At 38.0% G+C, this 18,950-nt stretch overlaps 1 pseudogene; it reads left to right on the top strand.

Moving 5' to 3' along the window:
• Window positions 1–17,000: 17,000 nt before the first annotated feature.
• Window positions 17,001–17,909, top strand: LOC149163377 (serine/threonine-protein phosphatase 5 pseudogene; annotated as a pseudogene).
• The last annotated feature ends 1,041 nt before the right edge of the window (window positions 17,910–18,950 follow it).

The raw sequence follows: 18,950 nt of genomic DNA, 5'->3' as shown, positions 1-18,950 counted from the left end.
TTTCCAAAGTGATACAAGAGTTGGTCCTTAACATGATAATCCAATTCTTCTACTTGTTTGCCATGACTTAGAGTTGCATATACATCTTTAAAGTCTATATCTTGAGCATATGGTTCAATTTAGCTTTCATGCATTACTGAGTTATGCTTAAGTATAGTAGATGCATTTATGATTGGTCTAGACAACATATCTGCAACTTTATTACGTATGCCCTTTTTATATTTGATGACAAGATGAAACTGTTGTAGAAAACCCATCCACCTATAGTGTCTTGATTGCTGCAACTTAGTTTGTGAGTGTAAATATTGAAGTGGTTGATGATCAGTATGTATAACTATCTCTTTGCCCATTAGATAATGTTTCCACTTTTTCACACTCTGTACTAATGCATATAATTCTTTATCATATGTGGGATAATTAACTACTGAAGAATTAAATGTCTCAGAATGATAACATATGGGTTTACCGTGCTGCATCAACACTGCTCCCATGGCATAGTCATTGGCATCAGTTTCAACCTCAAATGGTCTTTGAAGATCAGGCAATGCTAGTACTGGTGCTGTACTAATCTTTTCTTTTAAGGTGTTGAAGGATTTTTGTTGTTTGCCTCCCCACTGAAACACCTTGTTCAATCATGTTAAAGCATGTAAGGGAGCTGCAATCAAGGAAAAGTTAGTAATAAACTTTCTCCAATATTGTGCTACTCCTAGGAAGCTTCTAACTTCTGTAGCAGATTTGGGTTTAGGCCAATTTATAATGACTGCAACCTTAGAGGGATCTATCTTCAATTCACCACCCCCTACAATATGACCTAAATAATTCAAAGATGTTTTGCCAAATTCACATTTTGATAGCTTAACATAGAGATTTTCTCTTTTCAAAACATCTAGAGTCTGCTTTACATGCTTCAAATGTTCTTCCCATGTTTTACTAAATACGAGAATGTCATCTAGATACACAATGACAAAAATCATCAATAAAAGGCTTGAGTACATCATTCATTACTCTCATGAAAGTAGCAGGATCATTAGTTAAGCCAAAAGGCATAACTAACCACTCATACAATCCCTGCTTTGTCTTGAAAGCAGTCTTCCATGCATCTTGCTTTGCAACTTTGACCTGATGGTAGCCACTATGCAAGCCCAACTTGGAAAATTAAGCAACTTCTTTCAACTGATCTAACAGGTCATCTATGTGAGGAAGGGGCTAACAATTTTTTATTGTTATCTTATTCAGTGCTTGGTAATCAATGTACATTACCCATGAGCCATCTTTCTTTCTCACCAAGACAATTGGAGACCCACATGGCGATGTGTTAGGTCTTATGAACCCTTTCTTGAGCAGCTCCTGTACCTGCTTCTTGATTTCTGCATTCTCTAAAGTGGACAACCTATACATTCCGATCTTAGGCAATGGAGCATCTTGCTGCAAATTAATATCATGTACTATTTCCTTTTTGGGTGGCAGACCTTTAGGTTTTTGAAATAGTATATCATATTCTGAAACAGATTTTTCTAAATCAGCTTGCTGTTTAGCATCACAGCCTTCAAATACATTGGTTTTATCAGGTTCCTTTTCCTTTACAACCATCAGTAAAATTGTTTTCATGAATTTACAATTCTTTTCATCTGCCTCGAGTTTATGAGAGTATAATTATTCTTGAGTTTATGAGCTCTTATAATATATTCAATTCCATGTTTAACGAGTTGATACTTATTTTCAGCTCTATAGAAAATTTCTTTTATATCATACAAGTAAGGACTTCCCAAAACAATTCCACATATATCCAAGGGAACAATATCTAACTCAACCTCATCTACAAATGCTGACCCAAAAGAAAACCTAAGTTTACATTGTCTAGTCACTTGTAGCTTTGCTTTATCACATAACCAACCTAATGGATATGGCTTCTTGTGAGGTGTGGTTAGTAATCCCAGTTTCTTTACAATTGCTTCAGAAATTAAGTTTACTTGTGAACCACTATCAAATAAAGTATCAATCTTTTGATGCTTGGAAATAACTCTAATATGAAAAAGCTCATGTCTTCTTCTCTCATTTTCTTCACTATCAATAGTTTGTGCAGAATTACTAGTAGATGCTTCAGAATTTTTACCTTTTATACCTATGGCTGTGATTTTTGTTTCATCCCCTGAGTCTGACCCCAAATTCTTTTGAATAGCTGCAGAAGTCTTCTTCTTTTTGTCATCGTACTTCTTGGGTTTCATCTCTAGATGTAGAATCCAACAGTGTTCATCATCATGTCCATCCTTCTTGCAGTGAGTGCATGAAGGTTTGGTCTTTTGTATAGCATTTGCCTTCCTCTCTTTCCATTTTTGCCTTCTCTTTTCCTTGTTCTTGCTTGCAGTGGGCTTTGATGATCCCCCAACTTCTAGGTTCACATTCTTGCCCCTAGCTTCTAGATGTGTAGCCTGAACAGATACCTCATCTATGCTAGTAGGATTAAACATGAGAATGGTATGTCTCAAATAACTATGTAGACCACCTATATACTTTAGCAGAGTTTCAGGTGAGTCTAAAGAAATGCTTAGAATCAAAGATCTTTTTCTAAATTCTTTGGTGTAACTTTGTACACTTTCCCCTTTCAATTGGCGAAGCGTTTTCCAACTCATCATAGCTTGTTGCATATAATCTAGTGGATAGAATTGTTTTTTAATTGCAGAAACAAATTCACTCCAGACAGAAAGGATTTTACCATGCTTCTTCATGTCAGCTTGTGTCCTGCCTTCCCACCATACCAAGGCAGTGCCTCCAAGGCGTAGGCTGGCCAACTGAATCTTACTTCTATCTGAATCAATGCTCTACACCCTGCAATACACATCAATCTGTCTAATCCAATTATCCAGCTTCTCTGCATTCAACTCTCCATCATATATTGGCAAATCAAATTTAACATATAATTTAATCAAAGATGTCTTATTTTTATTTTCAGGGCTATTAGGAGGTGTGGGAAGCTTTTCTTATTTCCCTTTGCCATTAGAATGGTCATGGAGGAGAGATTCTTCTGCTCCTTTATCTTGTTTGGAGTTTGATGAATCTTCATCTCTACCTTTCTTAAATTCTCTATACATTTCCTCTACCATGGCTCTCATGGTCATGAAACTATCCATGAACTGGGAGTCTAATTCCAAGGGACTTTCTTCTGCCATTTTCCTCTTAGGATAGACTCTTCCAATTTCTGGGTTAGCTTCCACCAATTCTCCTTCTCCTAATTTGAGCTTTGTCCTAGTTAGCATTCAACAACAAAATCCAGCACAAGCTTGTCTAACCTCAACAACCTAGTGCTCTGATACCACTTGATCTGGAATCGATCTAAGACAAAGAATAAGGTATTACAGACTCATGTGCATGGATGTTCCTATGTTATTTTGTGCAACAGATCGATAAGATTGTGAAACACACAGGCAATGAAGAAGTTAAAGAAAACATAATAGGCAACACATATAAACACAACAATTTTAATAAGGATTTCACCCAATACTCCTAGGCTACGTCTCTTGGTCCAACCTTCAGTGGTGGCCTCTCTATTATGTTTTCAAAGCAAAGTTTTTACAACAGTGATCTCAATTTGAGTCTCACCCAATAGATACAAATCAGCAAGACGGTACTTAGACCCCCCAAGTTTCTAGAGTACGCAGACTCTCCTTACTGAATCTTGACCTCTATTGGTCACAATGGTACAAGTCCAATCTAAGACTTAATACATGACAGGCATATACAGAGGAGTTTGCTTGAACCTCTCAAGCCTTCTCTGGAGTACACAGACTCTCTGGCTCTGTCTTAACTCTGGCTCGATGCCGCCTTTGCTTCCGTAGGTCAGCTCGACTTCCTCTTTCTACTCTTTACACTTAGCTTTCTTAACTTGCCTCCCTTCTCTCTATGTCAGTTCATGACTTTAAAGCCAATCTGCTTTCTGACTGTTCATTTCCACTTCCTGACTTTCCGGTTCCCCTGCCTCTGTCCATTTGAATCCATCTGTTCTGCGTAATCATCACTGTATAACGCCTCACAGGGAGATTGCCACCTATTTCATAATGAACTGAGTGTCAGTTCTCTTGGACGTTTTCGAAATGACTGTTTAATCCATTAACTCTAAGAATGCCCGTGAAACACGACCTTCTGCCAACGCATCTTCCACCTTGGACTTCAAATCTTATACAACTCTACCTGTTGACCCTGTCAAATCCGGTCATCCATTGGAATGCATCTTCGTCGTTGATCTGGAGCCTCCAGATCCTACGGTCATTGTTCATATCGGGCGGGTAAGTAACATGATGTTTACTCGTCCGATGTGAGCAGTTTTCTCTCTCTTCTGCCGGATGTGTGGCACCCCTTGTGTGGCATTGGGCAGGACTCAGTTGAAACCGCTTACTGCTTGAAGCCCTTCTGATATTCTATCGGTTTTTGTGGGACCCCGCTTCTGACGGAATCGACGCGATATTTGTTGCATTTTATAAATTTTCGGGTACGGGCACTTGAGGCTTTTCCTTCTTTGAGAGATTTGCCCTACGATATGCGATTAGCAACTTGTTACTAATCGCATATCAAAAAATACCCCCGTTTCTTAAATTGACCTCTGGTTTTACTAATTTGTGGTAGCACGCGTTACCATGGGCCAACAGTCTGTGCGCTTGACTGAGGGTCCTCGTTGCTCCGCGCTGTTCACAAATTGCAACTGTTTCGACGATATCTGTGATAAGCTTGATCTTTATAAGACTTTGAAACTTTGGCATGATTTTTAAGAGTTCATCAAAACTTAGAGAGTGTTCTAGGATCCAATTCGGATCAAGTTGTTAGGTTATGATTGAAGGTACTAGCACTGATACCAATTGTTGGAGACATTGAGAGGGGGGGGTGAATCAATATTTCTTTACAATTGTTATATTATTCTAGTTAATATCACTTGGTTAAACATAATATGCACATTAAGAAAATAAATTTATTAATAAAAATGAAGATAACTCTAATCCTTTTACAAACAATAAAGTTCCAACCTGTACAATAAAATTCTAACTCCTTTAAGGCTCCAACCATGAATGAGGACTCTAATCCTTAACTATCAATCCAGGTTCCAATCTAGTCTCAACAAGTCCAATCCTCAAAAATCAATCCAAGCTCCAACCTTGTATGAGGACTCCAATCCTCTAGGGATCCAACCCTCTCTACTTGCTTTAATACTTTAAAGTGGTTTCAATACTACTTCAAGTCTTCCAAAATATTCTTCAACAAGGCTTGAAATATCTCTCAAGAAATACTTCAATAATTCTTTAAAGTATGTCTCCAATACTACTTGAAACAGTGATTCATACACTACTCCAATATGTACTTCAACAAGTTCTTCTAGAGCTACTACAAATGACCTCCAAGATACTTCAAAGTTTTTTTCAATTCAAGGTCAACTCTAGCAAGGCTTTAAGGTTCATTGAAAGTGTATCCAAGGTTCTTCAAGTTTTAATGGGTCCCAAAAATACTCCAACAAGGTCTTCAACAATGTTTTACCAAGGTGTTCTTCAACAATGTTCAATGCTCCAAGAAGATCTTCAATAATTCTTCAAGAATTTCTTCAAGAGGCTTCAACATTGCTTCAACAAGGCTATTCCAAATATGTCTTTAATAAGCTTGAATAATGCTTCAGCAAGGATTCCAAGAAAAACTCCAACAATGCTCCAACTTAGCTCCAAAGGATAAACTTCAAGAACCAATTCCAATCTCTAAAAGATGCAAAGATATTTCCCTCAAAAATATGCTCTAAAAGTGTCTCAGGTTTTTACCACAAGTGGTTGATTAAGTTTTCTCCAAGAAATAAATTCGCTTTTATGTGACCTACAGAAAGTCACCTTTTTCTTAGTTTTACGAGCTATAGAAAGTCACATTTCTCTGAGGTCCGCGAGCTACAGAAAGTTACTTTTTATGGTCTACGAGCTATATAAAGTCTATTTTCTTTGAGGTTTACAATCTTTTCTATAAATTCTACAAGCTACAGAAAGTTGCCTTGCTGTGGTCTACGAGCTATAAAAAGTCGCTTTTATGAGGTCTACAAGCTATAGAAAGTACCCTTTATTTGAAGTTTATGGGCTACAAAAAGTTTATTTTCCATGATATTAACAATCTTTTTAAGGGTGGGCATTGAATCCAATATAATATGATCTTAAGCAAATAGATATTCACTGAAAGCCAAAAGCTTAAAAGCCAGATCCAAACCGAATTCTTTCTTCTTATTTTCTATCAAGTTCATGAGCTATGAACTTCACCTTAGATCAAAATCCTTGCCTTCTTGTCTTGTTCGATTTAGATGGATGAAATGGAAGAGAATAACTTCTATTTATACTTGTTTGACTTTTTATGGAATAGACATGTCTCTTGCTAATGGGGTTGACTTGTGTTATGTAGGCTCATGTAGGTTGACTTGAATAATATTGGTTCCCAACTTGAAAATTCAATATCTCACCAATGAGGAGGAGATATGATTTGTCTTTATGAAGGAATAGAATGGAATACAAATTTAAATAAAAAAAACACAGAGAGTAGTGAAACAAAACTTCAATTAATAAATAACAACTCTAGAAAATTGTTTACATGCATAAAAGAAACAAACTAGCTTGGACGACATTAGCTTACGTTTGAGAAGAGATGTGACAACTACATGCCTTCTAAATTGTGTTATAATGAGGCTCACAAACCTTTTTATCATCAAGAAACAATGGAAAACCCTTAAAATCCATAAACCTAACCCTAAGAGATAAAAAGCCAAAAGTTTGTGGGCCCTGTTGGGGTTAGATGGAACATCAACTTCTTGGGGTCGTAACTTTGGCATATGATATTCGTTTGGCGCATACGATACCTAGTTAAAAATATTTATCTCGGGACAATAACTTTCAATTTTCCATTTTCTAAAAAAACATTATTAAGGGCCTCAAAATGGCTCTAGAAGTTTACGACTCAAAAAATGCTAAAAATAGAAAGTATGTTGGAAAATGGGAAACTCAAAGGAAACAATGTTGGAGGGCTAAGAGGAATAGGTGGGTGGCTATCAATATCCCCTTGGATTATTCCTCCCCCCATAGGAATCAATGGTCCCCCATTATGTTGAGTGCCTCCATGCGATGGGGAAGATTTTGTTGAACTTGGTCCCTGGTGAGCCACTTGCCTTGATGCAAGAGCTAGCTGACCTTGACAACCTATTATGGTTGGATCCTTTATTGGTGAGTGTTCCTAATTTGTATGTCCATGATCTGATTAGTTGTGTCATGTTCAATGCCATCTATGTTGATCTTTGTAGGTGTCAGCTGCTCAACAATTTTTGATGTGTCTAACAATGGTGGAAAGTACGGTCGAAGGCAATCCACATTGAATACTAGGTGTAGACCAAGGAATGGGGGAATACTTAGCTCAAAATAATTGTCACCCACAGTCTTGGTGATTGTGTAAGTCCCATATCGGAGTGGTTGAAGCTTCTGATGGACTCTAGTAAGGCATTCCTTCTTCAAATGCAACCAAAATTTGTCGCCCATTTGAAACTTATGTGGCACCTGATGTTGATCATCATGATGTTTGTGCTTGGCATTGACTTTATCAAAGAAATCATGAACTTGTTGGTGGATGTGCTAGATGCGTTCAATAAACCTAGTGGATTTATTAGCTTTGGACTGAACATGTGTAGATTCTGCCTATGTAGTCGCAAGAGGCATTGCAACATCAATGGGGCACAATGGTTGAAATTCTAGTACCACTTGAAAGGGGTTGTGGCTAGTGAGCTATGGGGAGATCTATTATATTTGTTTTGCACATAAGGAAGACTCTCATCCCATGTTTGTGGATTCTTGGATTTGTACATGGGTAATATGTGTACTATCATCCTATTAACAACCTTTTTTGGTCCATCAGTCTGAGGATGGAATTCAACCGATTTGGTGAGCTTAGTGTCCAACAACGACTAGAGGATCAACTTGAATGTGATCAAGAATCTACTTCCTTGATCTAATATAATGGTCTATGGAATCCCAAAATGTACCCACACTCATTCGAAGAAGAGTTTGGCAGTGTCTTTTGCTATGATACTCTTCTTGCAAGTAGTCAATATAGCCATATTAGAAAATATATCAATGACCACAAATACACAGTCGTTACCATGCTTAGTATAAGCAGTAGGGAGAGAAGTGCAAAAACCTTTCTTCTACATGGTTGGCTTGGCAATGGCACAAGAAGTGCAGGTTCTGGTATATTTTCCAAGATACTGTCAGAGTTTTGGCCAATAAAAATAATTTTGCAATACTACCATAATTTTCTCCAAACCAAAGTGTCTGATGACTTAATTGTAGTGTGCCTCCTATATCAGCTTGACTCTCTCAGTTGAAGGAACACAAAGATGCCCTAGGTAGCATAACAATGTGTACTCGAGGTGGACTTCTGGTACTTTCTTTCCATCCATCAACATCTGGTATGTGGTGGAAAAGTTTAGATCATTTATGTATAACTACAGCCATCCAAAAGTCTCATGCCCATAATAGTTGATAATAGTGCTTAGTATCACAACCTGAGGCCAACTAAGGAAATTTGCAACATTAATGGTGCTTCCCTTCTTGTATTTAGTGTTCAAATATAATTGTTACATATATATGGAAAATTTATGATGCCATTCATTCTGCAACTTCCCTTGTGTCTGCATAAATTGAAGAGGTTGGTGAACTATGAGAATGATCATCTCCTTCCCTAGAATGTAATGTTTCCACTGTCGATAAGATTGCATGATGGATTACATCTCCTTATCATAGGTGGGGTATTTCCAAATAGTATCAAATAACGTCTCACTATGCTCGGCCAATGAATTCCCTTACTAGGTGAGAGCTGCACCAATAGAATATCTATTTATCTCAATTTCAAAGTATTGTTGCAAGTCTGGTAATTTGAGTACTGGAATAGAGCAAAGGTGATGCTTCATCTCAACAAACGCCTTTTGTTGTGCCTCAAACCATTTTTTTTTCTTTCGCTCCACCCTTGGTAACTTGACTCAAAGACCATGTGATATGAGAGAATCCCAAGATGAATCCTCGATAGAAATTGGCAAGCGCCAAAAAGCCACAAAGATTTGTGAGAGTTTTCAGGGATGGCCAATCCTGAATGACTTGGATCATATCCAGATCCAGATGCATGCCTTACTCACCAATTATGTAGCCCAGATATTAGACCTGGTTCATGCCAAAGGAGCATTTCTCCAAGTTGGCACATAGTTTGTGTTGTCGCAAGATTTGAAGGACCTACCGAATATGTTGAAATTTCTCTTCCCAACTCTTAAAAAATATGAAGATTTCATCTAAATATACAACCACAAACAAGTTGGTGAAAGGCTACAAGATGTTGTCCATCATCCTTATAAAAGTTGCGGGGGCATTTTTCAACCAGAAGGGCATGACCAACCACTCAAAGAGGCCCTCCTTGGATTTGAAGGTGGTCTTCTATACATCTGTGGGTTCTATTAGAACTTGGTGATAACAAAACTTCGTATCAGTCTCGATGAAGTATTTGGACCCCTTGAGCTTGTCTAAAAGGTCATCAATTCTTAGGATCAAGTATCTGTTCCTAACAATGATCTTACTTAGTGCTCGATAATCAATGTAGAGTCTCCAAGTGTCATCCTTATTTTGTACGAGTACAATTGGGCTCCCACAAGGTGAGGAACTTGGTTAGATGTGCCATTTTTGTGGAAATTCCTAGATCTATCACTTGATTTCCTCATTTCCCAAAATAAAGTGGCGATATACTAAACCATTGGGTAGAAGTGCTCTAGGAGTCAGATCGGTCAAATGCTTGACCTGACAGTGCAAGGATACCCATGTGGGTGAGGTAAAGATGTCCTTGTACTCCTGCATGACCTTGTCAACTTGCTTTTGTTACATGGAGGAACCTTTTCTTGGGGCCTTGGATGTGGCCATGATCTTCCACTTACTTTGAGAGTGGTTAAAAAAGAAAAAAAAAATCTCAATCTAGAAGATGATCTTACTACATTGCTTAGCAGAGATCAATGAAATGAAGGTAGACGAGGCTACCTTTGGTATCCTATATAGTTTTATGCCCAAAGTAATAATAATAGTGCATGTTCTAGACTCATACACAACATGATGCTTCCGCAATTCTGGTTGGTCTAATAAAACATCACAGACTTCAAGAGGAGCGACATCACATTGTACCTCATCCGTGAAGGGCTTGATGCTGTAGGGAAGGTGCCATTTCTGATTGAAAGAAATGTCTAGTCCTTGGAAGAACTACCCAATGGTGTATGGTTACAGGTATGGTGTGGTAGGAAAGCCCAACCGCTTAACAATCTCTTCTTAGATTAGGTTTTTCTTACTCCCACTATTAATAATGAACAATAGTGGAGAAACCTTCACCCACATTTGTGAGTGGAAGATATGTTCCCCCTCATTTGGATCTTCAGGCTCAATCTTTTGGACCTTGGTGGTGGTAATGGTGGCACTATGTTCTGCATCAATAATCTGCTTCCCCTTGTCGAGTTCTAGCTGAGAGTCAGAACATGCATCCGACTCTGCAGCTTTTAGCTCAGCCATTGGTGACTGTGTGGTACGACACTCATTTGTGTTGTGGGTGGGTCTCCTATAGAATTCACACCACCTTTCAATGTCCTTTTTCATCTTTGTGGTGCTATTATTTGCTTGTAGCTTCGATGGGTCTTCCTAGGTTGGTCCACCTTAGATATTTCCTTTGTTTTGTGATTTGGAGGTTCCTTCTCCTTGCTTCATATTCGCAGATTCAAAGTCTTGCTTCTTATGTTTAAATTTCTTCTTGATCCTCACAACATATCGGTATGTTGCACCAAATGAGGAGATGTACAAGATCTCCATTTTTGCCTAGATATATTTGTGTAGACAACCATGATACTTGAGTATCAGATGCTGATCAGAATCCTTGATACCCAACTTCATGAACAACGTATGGAAAATTTTCATGAACTCTGGCACATCTCAATCCCTTTCTTGTTGTAGTGTGGTCCACTTTATGTACTTATATTCATAGATCCAAACATGGTAATATTATTCCTTGACGACATCTCAGAAATAATTCCAAGAGGGTGTGGATGAAAATAGTGAGGGTTCCTGCTCATCCCTCTTCCCATAGTAGGCTTCCCACTAGTCCTTGACATGGGGGTGACTTTGAGGAGTGAAAAAGTAATATTTTCACTATCGAAAAAATTATGGACCGAAAAATATCCTTCCAGTAGATTTAACCATCTATCTAGGGAAAAATTGATACCCTATTGATACCCGACGAAGGATTTGGGAAAAATTGTCCATCATCTTGTTCCTTTGTTGCTCGAGGGCCTCTTTGAGCAACATTTTGAAAGGATCGTCTTCTCCCTCTTCATTATTTTCTTCCACCATGGGAGGTTTTCATGGTCGGGGAGGCCAGCCTTGCAAGGGTTCAAGTCCCAACTCCTTATACCCCAACCTCGTTGGAGACATGCACATAAAAACAGAGAAAAAACAGATTGCTCTAATACCACTAATCTAGATTTATGAAGGAACAAAATGAAATATAGATTTAAATCAAAAAACACAGAGATACAACGAAACATAACTTCAATTAATGAATAGCAACTATTGAAAGTTGTTTACATGCATAAAAGAAACAAACTAGCTCGGGCAATAGTAGCTTATTTATGAGAAGAGATGTGATGATTAGATTCCTTCTGAACTATGTTGCAATGAGGCTCGAAGGCCTTTTTATCACCAAGAAACAATGAAAAACCATAAGGATACAAAAATATAACCTTAGGAGATGAAGCACCAAAACTTTGTGGGCCCTGTTGGGGTTAGTTGGAATGTCACCTTCCTGGGGTCCTAAATTTGGCATATGATCTTTTTTGTGTGCCTACGATACCTATTTAGAAAGATAAATTTGAGGAAAACAAATATAAACTAAAATCCCCTATCATAAGTTATGGGTTTTCCAATTTTAAAATAAAATGTAATTTAGGGCCTCAAAATGACTCCATAAGTTTAGGACCCGAAAAACTACTAAAATAGAAAGGATGTTGGAAAATGGGAAATTGAAAGGAAATATTGATGGGGGTCTAAGTGGAATAGTTGGGTGGCCACCAATATCCACCTAGATTAGGTTAGAAGGCAAGAAAATAGTTTTTGTAAAGGGTTTGAAGTCCTCTATAAGCCTATGTGATTTATTTGAGATGGTGTCTCCTTTGATATCAATAGCAAGAGTTTTTCCAAGTATATTATTTGCTTTCACTATTTGCAATATTCACATGTATTTGTGATGAACTCCTTCATTACGCTTGATGATGCATTTGTGATGGAACCCTTCATTACACTTATGATTAGTTTGCAATCTTCAATCATCATATAATTTAAACTCTTCATCATATCCAAGGGGAGAATACCAATTGTGTTGCTATTCTTTGATAACATGAACATAAGAAGTGCTTTCAAACGTTCACATGATTCATCATGTACTTCACACATTAAACATATGTGTGCAGTCCAAATAACGTCAAAGGAGACTGAAGATGATATAAGTCAAGTTATGCATCTTCAGGGTTTCCTCATCTTTGTCAATGGCACATTCTCCCTTTGTCATCAATGAAAATCCTTCTAATAGACACATAGTTGAAGAAAAGACAATAATTATATAAATCATATCTTAGCCATGAAAACAAGGACACATGTACATGAGAGGATTCTAATCAACATTCTCTACATAGCGATCAACACATTAAGTACAAGATAGTGGCAACATGCTAATTGATGCAGGAGCATTTGGACTTGGCCAGCAATGTGACGGAGTGGTCACATGTTGTGGCTAATGCAAGACTTGAGGAAGACTTAGTTGTTAAATTTGTGTTAATTTCATTAAGGGAAAGTAGTTAAAAGTGGTCTAGTTTGGTTAAATGAAGATAAAGATTGAGTTATAACTAATTCTTTCATGTGCGGGAAGAAGTAGTTAGCTATGACTTATGTATAACTTCTTTCTGGGGAAAAAAAGGGGGGAGGCAGCAGGGGAGAGATAGATCGAGTGAGGGGAGGTCTGACAGATAGAGAGGGCTAGGGTAGAGCACTCTCATCCCTATATGATCAGGTCATTGAGGTAACAATAATATGCTAATAAAGATTCAACATAATAAACCTGTAATAGTTCTGTGTTTCTGTGACTTGATCTCCCCATGGTCAATTGGACAAGTGTGTAAGTGTTTGCTCAAAAATTTCTGTCTAATTTATGTGATGATCGATAAATGATTAATGAATATGTGAAATGTTGTTGTAATACGAAATGGTAATGTTTGAATGCATGAATTGTAGTCGCTGAATGAGTTTTTCCTGGTAGTTAATGGCACAGGAATTACGAGGTTCCTGTAGAAGGGTTTGAAGACCTTTCTGGCATAGAAATCATTGTGATTGATATAAACCAAGTTTTGTATGCAATATTGGAGGAACCTGTCATAGATTAAATTCAGCGTTAGTGATAAGTTGTTGATGTTGTTGATAGAAATCAAGTTTCGTATGTTGTGTCAGAGGAACACATCATAAGTTAAAACCAGAGTCGGTCATAAGTTGTAAATGCCACTGGAATCGCCATGGGAAAGTCTTGGTGTGGTGTCAGTTAATTTCCAGTTCGCAGTAGTCGCCATCTTGGCGTAAATGAAACTATACTTTTGTTGATTAGGGGTCCGCACAGAAGATCGGGAGACCCTGCCTGAAAGGGGGAAAAACGAAACCGGCCTTGAGGTATCCGATCTCATCAACAACAAATAAATGATGCATGTATTATATTGTAAATGCGTAGAAAGTAATCTGACCTTTTGAGTTAACAGAGTATTTATGCCAGATTTACCCAGCTTGTGCACAATTTGGGAAAATTTGCTGTAAGTTGACCCAAATTTGAGCCGGAACGGCCACGGACAAACTCAGAGCGAGATTTCTTAGAAGGTGCTGGATAACCAAGCGAGCCCATCGAGAATTGGTCGGACAATGATGAAACGAAATTGACCAATACACTCAGGGCGTCTTGTAGAGGAGAACAAAGTTGTGGAACCTGCTGCAGGAATGTGTAAGGATGGTAGTGTTGTTTAGTAGTTCTGGTGTGAATAGCATTACAGAATGGTAGAGGGAATTTGATTGAGTGTTTAGTTGCCATAAGGTGCATCAAAGTGGTATCAGAGCGGGAAAAGATTTCCTGCGGAAAGGAGTTTTGCGTGCTGAGAAAGAAGAGTGTGAGCAACTAAGGTGATAGAGCTGGTAATCAGAAAGACGAGTAGGATAAAAAGTCTAAACAAGTGTGTTTTATGTGCAAGGGTTCAAAGGTTGCACAAGGAGAAAGTAGGTCTTGGAAGGAGACAAACGTTGACAGCGGTAAAGAGGTAAGATAGCAAAGGAAAAGTTGCAGAGGGCGAATAGCCAAGGACAATAAAGGTCAAAGATAACAGAAATGAAAGATAGCAGAGAGATTTGAGAATTTCATTCTCAAGGGAGACTTTAAATCTGAACACATAGCATAGCAAAGGGGAGAAGAGTTTTACTCTCAAAGAAAGAATTTGTGGAAAGCAAATAACTTGAGACAGTGCATGCAAAATGTAGAGGGACATGATCCTGCAGGGATCATAAAATATATCTATATATATATATATATATATATATATATATATATATATATATATATATATATATATATATATATATATATATATATATATATATATATATATATATATATATATATATATATATATGATGATATTTGTTTTAACTGAGTTGATAAATTGTGATTGAAGGTTTTTAGTAGCAGGCAAAGGGAAAAGTAGAGCAAAGAAAGCACTCTGAGGTGTTCTCAAGGGAGAGTGAGAGATTGCAGAATCCTAGGAAGAGTAAAGATGGTGCTCAAGAGGAGGTTCCAGATGGAGGACCATGCTTACCAAAAGACTAAGCGTGGAGAGCTTAGTGAGGTAAGATTGCAGTGAGGAGGACTTGCTGTTGTGGAGGCTTATTGCAGTGGAGAGAGGAGCTCAAGAAGAGAGGATGAAGACAAAGATGATGGAAGATCATTGCAGAGGTTCTGAAGAAAGTCACTATAGAAGAAAGAATGCCAAGACAAAGGGCATGAAGAGGATGAGTCAAGAGGAGCTTGACAAGCAACTTGCTGACATGAAAGCAAGATTGGAGATATTGACAGAGCTGCTACAAGAACTAGAAGACCAGAAAAGAGGATGGACCTTTCCATTAAAAGGAAAGAAGGTGATCTGGCACTCATTATAGATGAGGTGTAAGCAAAAGGAGATTTTTTTATGGACAAGGAAACTCAAATTCTTTGAGTCAAGGATAAGAATGGGAGATGCTGCAGGAAAATTTGTTCAGAGGAAAATGATTGAAGAAGCAAGAGAAGCAGATGAAGTTATCTGCAAGCCAGAGGAAGGAATATCTCTGGATGATGATGAGGAAGAGGTGATTTCGTATGAGGGTCTCAAAAGTTCAGAAGAGAACTTGCATCAGCATACTGAAATGTTGACAGGAAGACTAGAAGGAAATTCAGAGAAACAGGTGACAGAAGATAAAACTGATGAAACCGTGGAAACACAACCTTATGGGAAAGACGAAAATAAAATAATTAACGTTCCACATAGGCTTCCAACATTGCATACACCATTGTCAGAAATCTTGGCTACGAAGTTACCGCTCGAAGGAAGTTCAGGTATGCAAGAGGGCCAGATAAGCATCAGGAAGAGTGTTTTATCAGTAGAAAAGAATTTGTTAATTCAAGATGTAACATGTAAAAAATATTCTGTAAAGGATGTGCAAATTTCCAGGAGCAGCCCGGGAGAGATAGAAGAGGTCAAAGATGGTTTAATTGGCGTGGAAGTATCAGTTCCTCAGGCAGGGGAAGACAAATCATTGTTTAATTTTATATTTATTGGTCAACGGAAACCTGGTGGAAATGCCATCAAATGTGGTGATCAACACTGTTCTATTCCCATGGTTTGGGATGCGTATCAAGCCGGCTCCCTTGAAAAGTTGGCAAGCGGGGGCATGAAATAAATTGAAGGAAGGGTTAAGTTGCCGACATCTTGTCTTCACAGTGATAGAGGGTTGCCCATAGTTGGTGGAGACATTACTTGGCAGGAAGCATGTGGTCCTAGCTATTGTTCCTCTCCACTAAATGGCTCCTCAACATTGTTTTCAAGCGATTCAGTGTCACCCACACGGAATGTAGCTGACATTCCTGGAAGAGAAAATTGTGTAGAAGGTGAGAGCTCAAAAATATTAGTGGAAGCAACATATAAAGGTGAAAAAGGACAACCAATGAAGATTTTCTAAGAAGTTCATGAAAAAGAGACCATGATTTCTGAAAACATAGTAAAAAACCATCATGCTATTATGATGATAGGCATGATTGAGTCAACCATGGGAGATGTTGAGTTGATCAACCTAGAAAACGTACCTCAAGAAAGACGACATGAAGCAGAAATTCACCTAGCAAAAGGTGAAGAAAAGGAAAAAGAGCTGACAATGACAAGTAGTCAACAACAAGTTCAAGGAGGAAAAGAAAGCAGCTCTCATCAAGAAGCTAATGTATGGGAGAAGGAGCTAGAGTTACTGGAGAAATGGTGAAAAGCAGCAGTACTTGATGAAGACTGCAAGAGGTCTGCAGTAAAGGAAGCAGAAGCAGAGTAGGAAGTTCACAACTGTGAACCAGGGCAAGGAAGCATTATTAAAATAGATGATGCAGGGGAAAAACTTGAAAACTCTTTGAAGGAGTTAAATAAACACCCTGAAGTGTTGATGAAAGAAAAAAATCCAGAATAGTAAGTTGAAATGCTGTTGAAAGGAGACACACAGTGTGGATGTGTGAAATAGAGGAAGATGCAGTTGGACAGCAGCAACAAGTTAAAGCAGGAAGGGAGAATTAATGAAGAAGACCAGCAGGAAGATCGACTGGAAATAGAGATTTAGAACATAAAGAAATTGATGTTGAAGCAGACCAGAAGGCAAAGGCTGGCAGCATCAGAAAAGGTGATCAGTCAAGCACTGAAAGATTTTCAGCAGGTTAAAATAATTTGTCCAAATGATCCTGATGCCACCAAAAAGCTTGAAGAGACCGAAACAACAGTCAAAAAAGTTAGATTTATTGAGGCCATCTCAGTGAATGATCTTGTGAATCATTCTGTTGTTGATCCCATTGATTTTCATTCAATAAAGGTAGAGCGACAACATAGAATAGAAGGAGAAAATGTAACATTGGAATTTATAAAGAAAGTGATGGATGACTTCAAGAATCAGAAAAATATACACAGAAGGTGTGCATTTCAAATATTATTGCAAGTAAAGGATTTGCTGGAGGCGATGCCATCGCTGGTTGACATCGATATTCCGAATGGAAAGCAATTCATTGTTTGTGATGACATCCATGGTCAGTATTATGACCTTTTTAACATCTTTGAGATTAGTAGGCTTCCTTCAGAGGACAATCTTTATCTTTTTAATGATGATTTTGTTGATCAAGGATCATTTTCAGTTGAAGTCATATTTGTGCTATTTGTATTCAAGTGTATGTGTCCAACTGAACTCTGTCTTCCAAGAGGAAATCAAGAAAGCAAGAGTAAGAACCAGATTTATAGTTTTGAGGGCGAAGTCAAGTCCAAATACAGTGAAAGCATGGTTGAGCTTTTCGCTGAAGTGTTTTGTTGCTTGCTTTTGGCTCATATCCTCAATGACAATATTTTTGTTGTTCATGGTAGTCTTTTTAGCGTTGATGGTATAAGACTGGGTGATATCAAAGAAACTGTTCGATTCCGAGAGCCACCTGAAGAGGATCTGATGTGTGAAATACTTTGGAGTGATCCACAGCCCCATAAAGGGAGTGTACCCAGCAAATGAAATGTGGGTTTGTCTTTTGGAGAAGATGTGACCAAAAGATTTTTCCAAGAAAACAATCTTGCGCAAGTGGTCATGTCTCATGAAATTAAAGAGGAAGATTATGAAATTGAACACGATGACAAAATTATTATGGTTTTTTTAGCTCCAAACTATTGTGACCAGAGAAGGAAGAAGAAGCAGGAAGCAGCTGACATGCAGCCTAAGCGAAGGAGCAGAGCATATGGACAACTCCAGGACAAAGTTTGGGATCCAGGAGGAATTTTTTCTTTTTGTTCCTTTTTGAAAGCACATGATCAGGAGATCATGAATGTTTTCAAGCGTGAGAGTTTGATGCAGGAGCATCTGGACTTGGCCAGCAATGTGATGGAGTGGTCACATGTTGTGGCTAATGCAAGACTTGAGGAAGACTTAGTTGTTAAATTTGTGTTGATTTCAATAAGGGAAAGTAGTTAAAAGTGGTCTAGTTTAGTTAAATGAAGATAAAGATTGAGTTATAAATGTATAACTAATTCTTTCATGTGCGGGAAGAAGTAGTTAGCTATGACTTATGTATAACTTCTTTCTGGGGAAAAAAAGGGTGGAGGCAGCAGGGGAGAGATAGATCGAGTGAGGGGAGGTCTGACAGATAGAGAGGGCTAGGGCAGAGCATTCTCATCCCTGTATGATCAGGCCATTGAGGTAACAATAATATGCTAATAAAGATTCAGCATAATAAACCTGTAATAGTTCTGTGTTTCTGTGACTTGATCTCCCCATGGTCAATTGGACAAGTGTGTAAGTGTCTGTTCAGAAATTTCTGTCTGATTTATGTGATTATTGATAAATGATTAATGAATATGTGAAATTTTGTTGTAATACGAAATGGTAATGTTTGAATGCATGAATTGTAGTTGCTGAATGAGTTTTTCCTGGTAGTTAATGGCATAGGAATTACGAGGTTCCTGTAGAAGGGTTTGAAGACCTTTCTGGCATAGAAATCGTTGTGATTGATATAAAACAAGTTTTGTATGTTGTATTGGATGAACCTATCATAGATTAAAT

The sequence above is a fragment of the Pinus tabuliformis genome, chromosome 5_1 (genome assembly GCF_031772625.1).
Source record: "Pinus tabuliformis cultivar Carrire ecotype Pingquan chromosome 5_1, CPIR1, whole genome shotgun sequence".
Lineage (NCBI taxonomy): Eukaryota > Viridiplantae > Streptophyta > Pinopsida > Pinales > Pinaceae > Pinus > Pinus tabuliformis.
The sequence above is the reverse complement of the archived record's forward strand: the minus strand, read 5'-3'. Positions and strand labels throughout refer to the sequence as shown.